At 44.8% G+C, this 15,525-nt stretch overlaps 1 protein-coding gene across 3 annotated transcripts in view; it reads left to right on the plus strand.

Moving 5' to 3' along the window:
- The window catches only part of PALLD (palladin, cytoskeletal associated protein), a 1,335,292-nt gene that overhangs the window by 504,604 nt on the left and 815,163 nt on the right, over positions 1-15,525 (plus strand). The window contains exon 1 of one of the 3 annotated variants that reach the window (XM_069631390.1): positions 15,121-15,393. The exons of the other annotated variants lie outside the window; for them this stretch is intronic. The gene's annotated coding sequence lies outside the window, so the exon portion shown is untranslated. Of the gene's footprint in view, positions 1-15,120; positions 15,394-15,525 lie in introns of those variants that run through there. 3 annotated transcript variants of the gene reach the window in all.

Below are 15,525 nucleotides of genomic sequence, written 5' to 3' on the forward strand. Positions count from 1 at the left end.
TGCTCCCCACCCCGCTGGGGCGTGAAAGCCATTCGCACCGTAAGGTTTATCCGGCATGCAAAGGGTTTCTTTTTCCCCCTCGGGAGATTTGCACTGCTTGCACAGCCCATCTCCAGAAGGGAAAAAAAATGAAAAAAAGATGTTCCTTTTCTATTTTTATGGTGGGGCTGGGATTGGAAGGAACGCAGGGACCGGAGTTCAAAGCTCTGGTCTCGCAGGTAAGTTGGGCACCGGCTGTCTAATCTTCCTAGACAAACGCTCCCAGGACCCAACGCAGCAGAACCTTCAGTCCTTCGTCCTTACATTTATCAGGTATATTGCGAGACAGTGGCTTGGGCTATAGTGGTGTTGCAAATTGATTACTGCAGTAGCCTATTGGTGGGTATAGCCAAATCTGATTACACACTGTTGCTAATCATATAAAATAGTGCAGTTAGCGTCATTTCTGGCTTAAAAAGAGAGATCTCTTCCCAGATGCCAGACGTAACCTACATTTGCTTCCCATTTTGACTTCTGTTGATTACTCATAAATGTTCGGTGGGCTCTAGCCCTCAATACCTGAGTGGGGCTTTGATTAATAAAACTAGTGTGAGGATACTTAGATCCAATAACACTAATCATTTGAATGTACCTGCTTATAATCTGACTTAGGTTATGAAATGCAAATTTTTTATGGCTGCGCCTATGGCTTGGAATGGCATTCCGATGGACGTAAAAGAATTGAAATCAACAGCAATATTCAGAAAGAAGCTGAAGACTCTGTTGTTCAGATAAAAAGTCTTTGTGCTTCTCGCTTGCTTTCTGATGGTTTATCGGCTCTTCCTCCCCTTATTGATGACTTTCCTGTGTGTTTTTGTATCTGGGTTCTCTCTATTCTTGTTCTTTATGACTTGTTTTATGTTGCGCCCTTAAGTGTCCGGGTCATCTGGTGTGCATTAAAAATATATTAAAGTAAAGTATTAGTATCCCGGAGCATTTGAACCCTGGCATACTAATAGCAATAACCCCCTCGCTACCATGTCAGGTAATGCCCTGGGGTACTATGGGCCCTGTGCCATTACCTGATGTAGTAATGCCCTCCTCCCAGCTGGGGGCATATTGCTTAAGTAAAGATGTGATTGATGTGGAGCTAAAAAGGCACAAACCGCATGGCCACAGATCCACACGCTCTGCAAAATCAAATACCTTCATTTCCCCAAATGAATTCCGAACAGTAGTCCAAGCCCTCATTATCACACACATCGATGGAAGAAATGCCCTTCTAACTGGGCTTCCAGCTACACACCTGCCCCCCCAAAGCAGCACAACACGCTGCAGCCTGCCTCTTTACCGATACCCGCAAATTTGGCCATATCTCTCCAACACTGTGCATGCTGCTCTGGCTCCTCTTCCCCGGCAGGATCATATTCAAAACTGCATGTATCACCTACAAAGCAGCCTTAAACGGAACACCAGCATTCTTGGAGACGAAACTCCACACCTCTAGAGGCTGTCTCACCTCTGGCAGCAAAACTATGGAAAGGTTGAAGTCAAGGCTAGCCCACAAAGAGAAGACTCACAAGCAGTCTTTCTCCTGCACCGCCCAAGCCATCTGGAACTCAATGCTGGTAGTGTCTCGAAATGCCCCTCCCATCCTACAGTTCTGCAAAACACTTCAAATGTGGCACTTTCAACAATACCTGCCGGAGGAATACAAATGCCTCTCTCCATCCAACAACAGTACTGCGTTACTGTATAAAATGCCAAGCCACTTCTGGAACAATTCTGTTTTAAAGCTGCTGTTGAGCTAGGTTCATGCTATAAACAATAAAATAAAATTTAAAAAAGTTTTCCAGCTTTTCTTCCCTTACACTCGTGAAAAATTATTTTGCTTGAACCATTTATCTAGTGAATTCAAATGTTGCCAATTCTCTTTGTAGCTAAAAATCATCACACAATGTTGTCAATTCTCTTTGTAGCTAAAAATCATCACACGCAAGTATATGTGTGAATTAGTTCAGAGCAGTAGAGTTGTGATGAAGAATTGGGAAGAATAGTTCCATTTGTGACATGTATTACTTGCTTGAGTACATTTGACAGAACACAGACATGCGTAACCATATTTTCAAACTTTATTACTGAGTAAAGTACATTTAGTTGAAGCAAAGGCTGCGTAGCTACATTCGCAGAAGATTGCACGTAGTGCTAATATCATAGGCAGGAGTAGATTCCCATTTACATCCACAACAAGCGCGACTTTGAGGCCAAAATGACTACTACTCCTTCTTGGGAACTGTCCTTGGTTGTTTGGGTTTGTGATTTGGACGATGCCCCCTGCTAGGAGTACAAAACTCAGTGAAGTAAAGGAGGCCTGCCTAATAGGCTACATGGCACATTACATGCCACACATGATGGACTGGGGTAGGAATGCTTGTCCCCTCCCATTATGAAAGGCATTGTGGGAGCAGGTGGTTGCCAAGATGGAGGTAAAAAATGGCAACACCCCCATCAACACCCCTCAACATGTCCCTTCTAGGTCGCAATATGTGTTGCATCAGGAGCCGGACCTGTTTATGAGCCTGGACCTGCAGGTAAGGGAGATTGTGAAACCAAGGCCTACAACAACCACAGAAGACCGCAGTAAGTGAGGACAAATTCATTGTAAAATATGTGCTCCATTTTACTTCTAACACACTTTTAGAAACTAAAATCTAACTCTCAACTCTAACTCTGAAAACTAAACCTTAATAGCTAAACCCCAAATTCTCTGAAACGCTAAACTCTCCGAAACTCTAAACTCTCTAAAATACTAAACTCTCTACACTCTTACCACTCTAAATTCTCCACACTCTGCAGTTTAACTTTAAATGATTAAATTACGGGAAAACTAAGCTAACTGAACTTTAGGGTATACTGTATACTAAGCCATACTATATACTAAACTATACTATGTACTAAACTATACTATATACTAAACGATACTATGTACTAAACTATACTATATACTAAACGATACTATGTAGTATGCCATAAAAATGGTATATCTACATATTGCCTTTTCTCAGATGGAAATCATGAGCCACAGCTGGGAAGTTACTGCCTTAAGAAGAGGCAGAACCTGCAGTGACCCCCATCCCACTGGCAATGGCACCTACCTTTCACTTTTCAAGTAGCAATCACTGCAAACTATGTTGCCATATTCCTCTGCCATCCTCACTTGTGATACATTTTACTGCACCTACTTGTGTCCACAACTGTATCCATTAATTTAATAATCACCTGTTCATTAAAAATACAGTAGTAACAGAAGAATATTGCTCCAAAATAACAATAAAAAATGAGTAGAATTCATGAAAAATGAAATAGAAGCAAAACATTTGATCACCAATGCAGCTAAACAAGATGAATAAAAAAGTGTACTAATTCCTGTAAATACAACAGTGACAAGAAGCAATATTGATCAGAAATATTAAGGATGAATGAAAACATTGTATTAATCCATGAAAAATACAATTGTCAAAATTCTGAACATTGATCTGAAGTATTTATAATGATGAATAATAAAGAATTGTAGCAGTTTATGAAAAATACAATACTATCCAAAACCATGTTGATCAGAAGTAATAAAGATGAATACAAGCATAGTAATTCATGAGAAATAAAAAAAGTGACACATATATTGTTCAGGAATAATAATCAAGATGAATACAAAATATTGTAGTCAATCAAGAAAAATACAATAGTGTCAAAACATTAATATTGCTCAGAAAAAAATGTAATAAAGATTCATAAACAGTAGTAGTTCCTGAAAACCACAATATTGATCAAAATACAATATTGCTCAGAAAGATTAATAATCAATATGAATACAAATTGGTAGCCATTCATGAAAAATACAATGACAGAAAACATTGATCAGAAATATTGATAAACAGGAAGTCTAAAAACATTAAAAATTAACAAACAGAAAATCAAATTAGTAACACAAAATTAATGTAGAAATATTAAAAAATGTTCTAAAAAACAAAGCAAATATTGAATTATACATATTAAATGAAAAACACAATATTGTCATTGCAAAATCTAAAACAGCTTTGCTATATATAAAAGTACACATTTTCAGAAACTTGCACAGCTAAAATAAAAGTAAATTGTTTAAAATATACTGTTACATAGATGAAAACATCTAAAAACGAAATGTATTATATATTTCATTATTATAAACCTTCTAATGACTTTTAAATGATGTTGAGCCTTAATTACAAGCCCACAGAACTTCCCATCTTCCCAACATGTTAAAGAAAGGCCATGGCAGTGATTTGAGCAAAGAAAAAGGCTAATAAAACAAAATGGCTCGCAATTCCAGCCACCGCTATGGGCAGTCTGCCAATGCCACTCTCTCTTTGCCTCCTCTGCTGTGCTGTGTCTGCATTAGTATTTATTGTGCTTCTAAAGAGCTCTTTGACAACGCACTGTACACAGATTAATGAGATTACCATCTGCTACTGTGTGAAAACTCTAGCTATTCTGATTTGCATTCACATAAAATCATGATGCAAGTCATTCTGTTTTTAAAGGCACATTTGCTAATCAGAACCCCTCTCAAAATACTCAATGTAATGTGCTCACACATGCCTTGCATGTCTACCAATATCTACTGAGCCACCTCTGCTCTGGCACAGATCAGGTTCACGTTACCTGTGCACCCTTGACAGCGCCAGCACTGTTGTGGCACAGACCAAGTTGTGCAGTTACCAGTTCATCCTTGATAGCTGCTGAGACACAAAGGCCATGCAGGCAGAGGTGGCAATTTAACTGTCTACACCTCTGATGTAAATTCGACTTCTTTTGGCATCTAGAAAGTCTGGTCGGACGTACATCTGTAAATATAAGCCATGCCAGGTTTGGCATGGTGACTGTTAGAATCACACAATTATAAAACCACATCCATCTGATATCACACCTGTGTCATCTCTATGAGCAGGGCTTACTTATGACAGGACTGATGTATGTTGGTGTCTAGGATAACTCTCTCCAATACAGCCATGTGGAACAATAGCCAGAATGCGTCCCTTCCATTCTTCTGCAAGGACAGCAACAGTCTCCTCTCAGGACACAGGAACGTCCCCCAGAGGGTCCCCCTGGGAACTGTGCTTTAAAGACAATATTGGAATAACAAAGCCAGCCCTGCACCAGGATGTTGATCACTGGACTCTTTTGCATGGGAAGGAGTGGAATTCGAACAGGAAGAAAAGAAAGGTAGGGTGTTCTGTCAGGTTTCTCTTCTTACTCCTGTCCCCCCAAACTCCCATTTCCTTCTGGGCAGGATACTGTGGTTTTGATACCATGAGGCAAACAGATATTGTTACAAGAACAGGAATTGGACCCCTTACAGTAGGCTTGCTTTAAACCAATCCCCTGTGGCATTTTGGCATTTAAAGAAGAGGAGCAGCACCCCATTTTTTCAAATTCATTTTTTGACCATTAATAGGGGGTGGATATACGTTTGGACCTCTGTTGGGAGTGCAGCCCATTCCAAAGACCTCTAATCATAGAGGCGAAGACAGAATGCATTCGAGGCAGCGAAGATCTCTGTCCCCTAATCATCCCTGGGGAACAATGAGGCGTACTACTGTGGACCAAGGCGTGACCCTCTGCTTGCTGCCCTGCAACCAGGTTCCTCACTGGAAGGGAAGGTTCCCCTGTAGGTGCCAGCCAAGCTCCCTGAAGAGAGAGTGCCGGATGTTGCCTCTGAACAGAATTCAATGAACATCTCTGGCCCTGATTCACGCATCGACCTGCTTGTGAGCTGCACTGACTTAGACTTCTACTGCCTGCTCCAAGCTTCTTTGTGCACCATGCTGCTGCTGCTGCTTGGGTACTGCATCCTGTGTCAGATCTGTCACCCAGTTCCCCAACCTGATGGCTAGTCACATCTCAGAAAGTGACTTGACGTCTTGCTTCACAATGTTGAATCAAATGAACTAGACTAAAAGCTATTTGAAGAGGCCCATTCCCTACGGACATTTTAAAGAACCATAGTGACTTTTAAGCCCCCATTCTCTGCCTTTTAAAAACATATCCTTGAACATTGACATTGCGGTAACACCCCTGCTTATTACCCCAGAGTGCCCTTTCACAAAAATGTGCATTCACTCTGTTTCTTTACAGAGATGGGGTTTTCGTAGTGTGTTCTTATTAGTTGTTTGCCTTTTATTGTTTGATTAAAATACCTATACCTATACTTTTATAGAACCTTAATTGGAATTGTTTTTAAATGTTGGAACCATTGTACATAAGTTGTTTGGGTTGCTACTGTTATCAGCTCTGGCTCCTTAAAAAGATATACCCCACTCCCAGCCCACATCGCTATGATTGGTGAAAGAGGTATACTTTTTGGGCTATGCCGGATTAACCTCTACGTTTGTGATCATTGCTAGTTTAGTAGTGGTGTGGGGCTGAGTAGGCGGTTTAGCTACTACTCATCCCTGTACTTCTGTGGAGCAGTAGTCACTTTGTCACAAATGGTAAATAGTAATTGACATGATGACAATTTCAATACGTAGCAGAACAGAAAAATAACATAAGAAAATGAAATGTAAATATACTCCAAATGATCATCTGGAAAACTGAAGGATTTATAATTGAATAATTTACATTTTTAAATAGCGCTACGAACCTTCAGGTATCTGAAGGCTGCTTATTGTTACCCATGGTGTGTGATACTCGTTTATCGACCTCGGAAGGATGAAAGGCTGAGTTTGGCCCTGCCAGGATTCGAACCTGCAGCTCTGCATAGGTGTCAAAGCAAGCGCTCTACTCGCTGTGCTATCTGACCGGCTTAAGAGTGTATAACAATGATGTTCACTACAACAGTAGACTAAAAGAGGTTTGAGGATATATAGGTGGTCACAACAGAGGGTGTGACCAAAGCAGTGCATCACCCGGGAGTATGGAAAATACACCCTGTCCTGCACCGGCCACCAAGTACTACTGATGTATTTCTGGATACACCAGCACAGCTTCCCATGGTCTGCCATTTAATCCCTCCAAATAGATAACATACAGGAGCGGGGCAAGAACAACATGCAAGACCACCGCAGGACAGGCAGCGCAATTCATACCATCAACCACAGCTCAACCTGCTGCATAGAGCAGGCACCCAACAAAGAAACAGTGTCAGGCGAGCCACGCCACCCGTGGCTCCGTTCTCCACAGGATCAACCATTCATCCCTTCCAAAAACGTTTTTCAAAGTGAAATAATAGTTCACAAAAAATAATAATTTCTAATAGATGTGATTAGTAGTAGAAATGCATTTTAACATGAAAATACTAGAAGATCACACAGCAGACCAAAGGATGCGTTCAGTTTCTTGTAGTCACTGGGATGTAGCCAAATTCGCTCCAGGTCCAGGCAAGAGGAAAAGAGGAAGTGGAAGAGATACACTGCCTAGCCTGCATACTGCCTGCATCTCATAGCATGCTGGTCTCTATCATCCTTTTGAAAGGGAAGTGAATATTTTGGTGAGAAATTATTGAAGAGAACTGTATTTTACAGAAATATTTCAATGCACCCACTTCCTTGGTTCAGTGGGTAATACATTGGCACAGTTTGTTCTTCGGTTACAGCTGTTTGCGGAAGGGAAAAATTAGGCACCTCCAGAGCACCATCTATCACACTAATAATCACTCCTGCGTGCTTACATGCCTGCAAAACTGATTTGTGGACCAATCTATGGGCATGCAAAGGTGCCCACAAAAGTGTTTGCTAGTTTTTAAAGTTTGTGAATTTGTAGGGTAAAGTTCATGAAGTGTGTGAAGAAGAAGTCTACTAGTGAAGACTCGCTACACTAGAAACCTTCATCACACTTTTAAATACCACTTGGGCGTAGAGTGACCAAGTATGTTTCTCATTAGTTCACATGAGCCAAATATAGTCATGGTTCTGCTGGTCTTTTTCAGCACCAGTGGCCTTGAGAAAATAAAACCAATCAGTGATTGGTTTCTAGATTAGGATCAGAATCCACATCCAGGGTTTGCCCTGAAAGGAACCTGTTACACATGTGTATGTGGCGACCCTGGCTGATTGGATAGTCACCGAAATGAGATAATGCATCCCTGTGGTCAGTATCTGGGTTTTCAGCCCGCCCCACTTCCACATACATATTGAGGGCTGTCGTAAGTTACCTGTCCTGTCGTAGCTTGGGGCGGGACGGGAGCATAGCTCAGGGGCAACGCGTTTGTCTTGGAAGCACAACAGCGCATAGCAACACAGGTTCAATTCCCGGTCTCCCGCTTAGAAAATGGTCTCCGGTATTAAGTGCGTTATAAAAGAACAATTATAAATATAGGTATACCCCCTGAACACAGAAGGAGATGATGAACGCAAGAGTAGATCTGTTAGAAATGGCAACCAAGGCCCAGTCTGAAAGTGAAACTCATGCCAGGCTTCTTCCTGCCAGGCACGATGCTCACTCGCCCTAACTTATAGGCACCAGCCTGGTTAGCCTCAGACCCCTGTCTCTGCTATAAGCCTTTCTGGATCTTGGTCCGTTAACTGATGCTGACCATAAACAGGTAGGAGCACCAGCTCTAAGACACCCCACCAACCAACAAAGCCAGAGACCTTCAGCTGCCTAAACTAAATGATTACAAACCAGTCTGGCGCATGTCTCTGATGCCCACATCATACGACCAGTCTGCGTGCCATTGCTGGAGATTACCTGCACCCTTCTCCCACAGAGTTGTGCTTCTCCCAGAACATAACAGCCAGCAAACTCTCCCCCAGATTAACGGGCACCCTTTTCTGCAATTCCTCCTTCATCTAGACTGACATCTTGCAGCAGTCGACGATACAGAGAATGTCCACGGACTAGCTGGCACCTTGCCTGCCATGCCTAATCCCAAGCAGAATAGGGTGAGTGTCCGACAGCCCCATATGAGGACATCAGAAGTTCCCTGACCATCATAAAATAGGGAAAGTAACCAAACATTGGCTTCTTTGGCTCAGGGCCGCTAATCCACCCAGGGGGGCGCAAGGAAGCTGATTGCAAGGGATGTGCCAGCCAGGAAACAAGCAATGGCCTAAAACCAGACAACGTATGTTACCTAGGCCAACCTTTAAAAATAATAATAACTCGTTTCTGGATTCCTCACCCCAAATGCGTATCAACCTCGGAAGGGTGAGGGGCAGGATCGACAGTGCCAAGTTATAACTTGTAAAATGCAGGCTGGCCCATGCCAGAGGCAAGCTCTTAACTCATGGGTTACCCACCCATTGAAACCAGGTCAGCACCACCAAGACCATTTCCTACCCAATAAACCCGCCTCCACCTGCCTGCAAACCTGCTTCCTGGGGTTAGCATGCATTGTACTTGAGCTCGGAGTGATCAATCCCTGCCTTCCCCCCCCCTACCGCCCCCCCCCTGTGGAAACTGACTCTACCAAGCTGCAGTACTCCCTACAGCTGCCCAGAACCTTACAGTTGACCTCGGAGGTTACGAACTAACCAATATGTCTATGCAAATAGTTGGAACTTTCTTTGAGTTTACCGTCCTGTTACTGTTCAGAACTGTCTACCCACCTACAGGGTCTAACATATACCTTTCTTGTGAAGCGTTAACAAATGACTGTATTTTTGCCTTCACTGCACTGCTCCACAGTGCTTGTTCATTGCTAACAATAGGTGAGCCAGAGAAGCCTACAGAACTCCTGCCCATAAAGCCATCTACTGACAGTATTGCTCTTCCTTCAAGGCAAAATCTCTATTCGCACATGGGGAAGAGTGCTCAGCCAGTCGTATGGCTGGAAATACAGGCATACCGCCCATGTTTTCCAATAACCGAGCCCCTTCCCCGGGTGCCGCCATGTTGAATGTGGAGCGACAACAGGGAGCATCTCCATGTTGCCTCCATATTCCCCCACGCTCCTTCCCCACCCCTCCAAGACATCCCACGCTCTTTCCCATCCCCTACGTCCCCACTTACCCGATGGCACTCTGTCCCGCCCGAAGCCCCTGCCACTATGGAAATAGAAAAGGGACTAAGTCCCTTTTCCATTTACTATGGTATCAGCCATCTTGATAGTTTTTAATGGGAGATGGGGCTTTCGCAATCTCCTGTTTTAAAAAAACGAAGCTAGTTGTAGCCCGGACAAACCCTGAAGTGCTAACAGCAATGAGCCCCTGTTAGGGCGGCGTACAGGGCCTGTAACAACTCTAGGCTTTGCCAAAGCCTTCGCCTACTTATCCTCGGGCTGCTGGGCCATTACTGGTGCTGTACGCCCCCCTAAGCCGCGGTGATTGCTACATTCACCATCTGACTGGGCAGATTCCATCTTCTGGCTTATCACAGCCACATATAGGCACCGTGTGTTCTCCATAAGTGACTACTGTCTACAGAACCTCCCACTCAGGGCCAGCCGAGGCATGGGTAGTCTGTGTGGTTGCCCAGGGGCACACTGTCAGGGGGGCCCCACAGGCACCAGTGCCTGTCTGCCTTGACTATACCAAGCAATATTGTTTTATAGAGGAGCTGTGCTGCTTCCATATATGAGGCTTGCTTTTCTGCTTGTCCTAGAGAGGCCACAGCGTCACCACCAAATCCCCTGTGATGCTTCAGAAACAGATAACCCCCTCCCAGTGCCCAGCAGGCACCGAGGGCCCCATGGATACTGCTTAGCACTTTCTTTTTTCTAGCAGAGCTTTTAAACTATGAGTGACTTACAAGTGATGGCTCATTTAAGTGACCATTGTTTTGGACAAAACGTTCTTGAATTCTGCGTTTTAAGAAAAGCAAAGGCGCATTGTTATACTGAAATCACATACAAAGCAACAGTTAGCTGCTTCACTCTATGCTCTCCTCCAGGCCAATTAAAATGTATCACACACAACTTTTTAACCGAGCCTTCTTTTTCGGATGTTCATATGTAACACACCAAAAAGCGTTCATTTTTGATAGAATACATTATTCTTCTCATATCTTATATAAAGCCTGCATTTGTCAATGATTGCAACACAAAGAAATTAACCTTTTTACACATTGACTTTTGTTATGTGTCTTTAAGATTCTTGAAAGCATATTTTCAAAACCCAAAAGACATGTTTTGCTTCTGCCAAATTACATTCTGGGATTTGTAGTCTACCATTCAAGATGGGGGGCAGGGAATAATGCCACAGTTGTACACATTTTGCCTAACATATTTCTATAAGGATGTGTGTATATTTGTGTGAGTCCCTTACAATAATTTGTGTGCTTTTCAAGTCATCTTTATAAAACAGTATTATTGAAAGCCGTACATGGGGCGAGGAGGGGTGATGATGTTATGACTATTTTCCCAGGATGTGGCAAGAGAGGGTGCAATCTTGGAGACGGTAGAGGTTATTTTCTCTGGTTGTGGCTGCTTTTCATGGCACAAGTAGAGGATACATGTAGCTGGAGAGCATCCACCCATTCTATGCAGAGTTTATAGATTATTGGGGTTAAAAGGTGTGCACCTTTTATACTTTCCCATTGTGGTTACTGGAAAATATCTCTCAGGTTATTTTTCCAGTGTTAATTAATTTTTTTGAAAGGCAAATTCACTTTTGTCTTGGGCAATGTCTTTTAATGGGAAAGGTCAAATTGAATTTGTATATTTCACTTTAAGATATGTACACTTACTGAAACACCACATTTTTAGGCACATTTTGCAGCAGGAATAGGAAATTGCCATATGATTTACAGAAAGGTATAAACAAAAAGCATTTCAGCAACAGTCGCCTAACTTGCTGAGTTGCCTTTGCAACATTCTTCTATTATAAGATCCTTGCTTCCTCCTGCTATTCCTGCACCTACCAGACCCCCTCCAATCAAGGCTCAGGGGTACATAGAGGCCCCCTTCTCATTTTGAAGGGAGCAGCACTTGATAATTTTGCTAGATGCATGCTAACACGTCACCAGGCCTAAATCCCAGCAGGAGAGGAGACAGAAATCCTTCGACACCCAGTGATTTAAAGGCACACAGCACTCAAGCCTGGGTTTTTTCTCTGTTTTTGGTCACCTCATGCAAATACTTTGCAGACTCTCCACAAAGGGGAAATGACACTAGTGCCCCACTGTTCAAGAACCGGAGCAACTGCGTACTCTGTCCCTATGTACTCAGCTCCTATGCATATATTAGTATTCAAAATTGGGCCCTAGGTATGGAACCGACCTTGCTAAGCTCCTATGATTACTGTGGTGTCCTAATTTAATTTTCTTCCAGGTCACAGGATGGGGTTGCGGTGAAGCCCACACATTCTTTATTGTACGATCAGGGGTTTATCCTGGATACCTCGCGATTTGTTCAATATTCCAAAAAAGTGGATTTGCCACGCTTTCTTTAAAAAAGTCTGTTTAAAGTGCAATTTTTATTATTGTTTTCTCAATTGTTTCATGTGGACTCAAGACAGGTGGTATGAAAATAGATGCCCCTTTGGGGTACAGTGGTGAGGAGCGGTCAGTCCTATGGATGACGGCTGGGCTTAGAGTATGCCCTTAAATGAAGTCAATTTGGACGCATACGTGCGTCTCGATCCGTTAAAGAAAGTGTGGCAAATCCACTTTTTTGCAATATTGAACAAATCGCGAGGTATCCAGGAAAAACCTGTGATCCTATGCATATATTATTGAGCCCCCTACTTTTTTTTTAACTTTTATCAAGACTTGAGCCCTGTTAATTTTGTTAAGATTTGAAAACCTTCGAAATTGCTTGGTCTCGCTGCCTCAAGACCTCCCGGGTATATCGCTCTATCGTACTTTAAGGCTGTCTCGCAGTAAACGCAACCTGTCCAGCCTGTCCCAGGGCCAATCTATACCCTGACATGACAGCCTTGCAACCTGCTTGAAGTTTCTTTTTTTGGGCAGTCAAAATAATCCTTATCTGGCGCTTTAGAAATTAAAGCATATTGCTAGTTTGGACAATATGGCCAACTATATACACAATAAAAAATAAAAACAATTGTAAAACTTCTGCAAAAACAGCGTTAGCTTCAGTTGGCAACACACAATCATCATATTTTAGCAATTCCTTTCACTGTCAGGTGGCTTTTTCAAAACAAAGTTACAAAAAGAACTTTGGGAAACAATGCTTTTACCAACTACATCCGGGAAGAGATGTGTTCAAGTGCCTGAATTGCAGACTGGTCTCAAATCCCAGCTTTGCCACTTAACCAAAGTGTGTGTTCCCGGGCAAATGCTATCATCTCACTGGGTCTCACCTGCCAAAATTCGAAGTCTCTACAAGGTATTCAGCTCACATTGTCTGCTATATTTTTAAAAAAGCCTCAGTCCTGATATTGGCATATCAGTAAATATTAACAGGGACAATTCATATGGTGGACGTCACCATTTATTTGTCTCCGGCCTTACTCGTGGCAACGCAGTTTTCATTTAACTTCCCATGATACCTTTGCATATTAAAGACTCATTCTTTGATGCCATTTTCTGTAATGTCACTGATGTCGCTATTTGTGCAAATAAGGGTCGGGGCGCACTTCTTAGGCTGCCCAGGGCCCTGCAAATCCTAGGCCCGGCCCTGCTTCCGCTGCTCGCCAAGGGACTCCCTTCTCAACTAAAAGTACATTGAAGGAGCTATTTTCTGCCATGCTTTCATTGACATCGCCCTGCCCCCACTCACCCGTCTCCTGACTTGCTCCAGCACCTGTTTCGCCAGCTTTGTACATATGGCCCAGCTCTGCCTCTGTTGTTGTTGCAGCTTGCCCTCTCCTGTTGTTGTGTTTGGAGTACTCCCGTGCAGGGACACTACTCACTGAGATGTGCCACAGACGAATACAACACACCTACAATAAAAGGGTGGCGGGGGGCGGGGAGGGGTGCTGTGTTGTAACTGCAAGGCCTGCTGCAGTTAGATTTCAGTCAGAAGCTAATGACGCCATGATTGTCTGGGGTAAAGGGAACGCACGCCGATAGCAGCGTTTCGTTGCTGTCGTCCCGGCACCTCACACCGCTGGGGCTGAGCCTTTTCTTGGACGTGCTGTGACGCACACGTGAGCAGTGAGTGAGTGATGAATGAATGCCGGATATAGCGCTTAGCAGGGCATCCTTGCACGGAATACAGAACAGCAGTGTTTTTCAAACTGTGGAGCTGTTCCCTTCTGGGGGGGCCCAAAGGAAGACCAGGGGTGCGGGGCGTGAGCCTCTTCAAAAAGGGGGGAACAGTGGCTGCTTTTAATAGAAGCTATATGCAGATATGCATCTGGGGGGAGCCAACAACAATACGATTACTCAAGGAGGGGTAATGTGTGTACACAAGGGAGGCTCAACATAAAAAAAAGTTTGAAGACCACTGCAGCACAGTCACCTGAACGTTCGGCCCTCGGAGAAGACACTTGGGGACCAATTGCATCCAGTGGACGAGTTAGAAGGGGCAGGTAGTGTGGCGCGTTGGTGTTTTTCTGCACCCGGGGGTAATGGCCAATGAGCTCACGGTGTATTTACAGTTTAGACGTGACAGAAGGAATGAGGTGTTTGGAGAAAGTGTGGTGGGTGCATGCGACCGATTGCCCCAGTGGAGAAGGGTGCTGGAGTGCGTGCGCCATGGCGCAGAGGGGGGACATGTGTAGTGGACCCAGAGCAAGCTTCCTGAAAGAAAGTGCGCAGTGTTCGGAGCAGCTCAGCGCGCGTGCCCTCTCGGGCGGCGGCCCGTGCCCTCATCTATACTCTGGCACCGCGGTCAGGCTCGCAAGAGCCGGACCAAGAAGCACACACACGCAGCGGTGCACCGTGCGGGTCGGGCACGACTGAGGAACTGGGGGAAGTCAGGTTACTAATAAATGATACCAGGTGCTTGGTCCTCGGACTCGCTGGGCGCAGAACACCTTGAGGAGGCGCGGGCAGGCTGCAGCTGAACAAGCAGGGGCTTCCTGCTCCCAGGGGGTGGAGGGGGCGCGCCCCACCTTCCCCGGGGGAGCTGAGACTCCGGGACAATGACAGACGCCTCCCCGCATGTGATAAAGGGGAGGGGGCGGCTGAGGCAGATCCCCCCAGTTAATTCGTGAGTGTTATTTTTGGACATTACCGTCCCTCCTCCGGCACCGCACACAGTCACACACACACCCCCTGGCGTGTCAGTCCCCATCCCTCTCTCACAGTCAGTCCGTCCGTCCGTCCGTGCGCGCACGCCGTGGAGAGCCGGAGCAGGCACCTCCGTCGCCTTGGTCTGCAGCCAGGAGGTATAAAGCCGGCTGCCTCCTGCCAGGAGGCGTTTGTTCTTCGGAGCAGGCGAGACGTCTTCATCAGCACCGCCGCTGCCTGCGAGGGGCAGGGCACCTCTCCATCCGCTCCCCGGTGTCACTGGGCGAGAGAGTGAGCTTAGCGCGGGCAGGAGCCGAGTAGCGGAGGTCAGGGGGCGCCGAAGGACCGCCGCCGCTGCCGGTAAGTGACCGCACGGGTCTGAGGGGGGCGGTGTACCTGTGGAGAGCGGCAGCGTAACTGGCAATATTCGAGTACATTAGGTACGACATGTGCCACACAACGTTAGAGACCTGAAGGACACTTTTGGGTCAC

The sequence above is a fragment of the Ambystoma mexicanum genome, chromosome 6q, assembly GCF_040938575.1.
Source record: "Ambystoma mexicanum isolate Mex_15411 chromosome 6q, UKY_AmexF1_1, whole genome shotgun sequence".
Taxonomy (NCBI): domain Eukaryota; kingdom Metazoa; phylum Chordata; class Amphibia; order Caudata; family Ambystomatidae; genus Ambystoma; species Ambystoma mexicanum.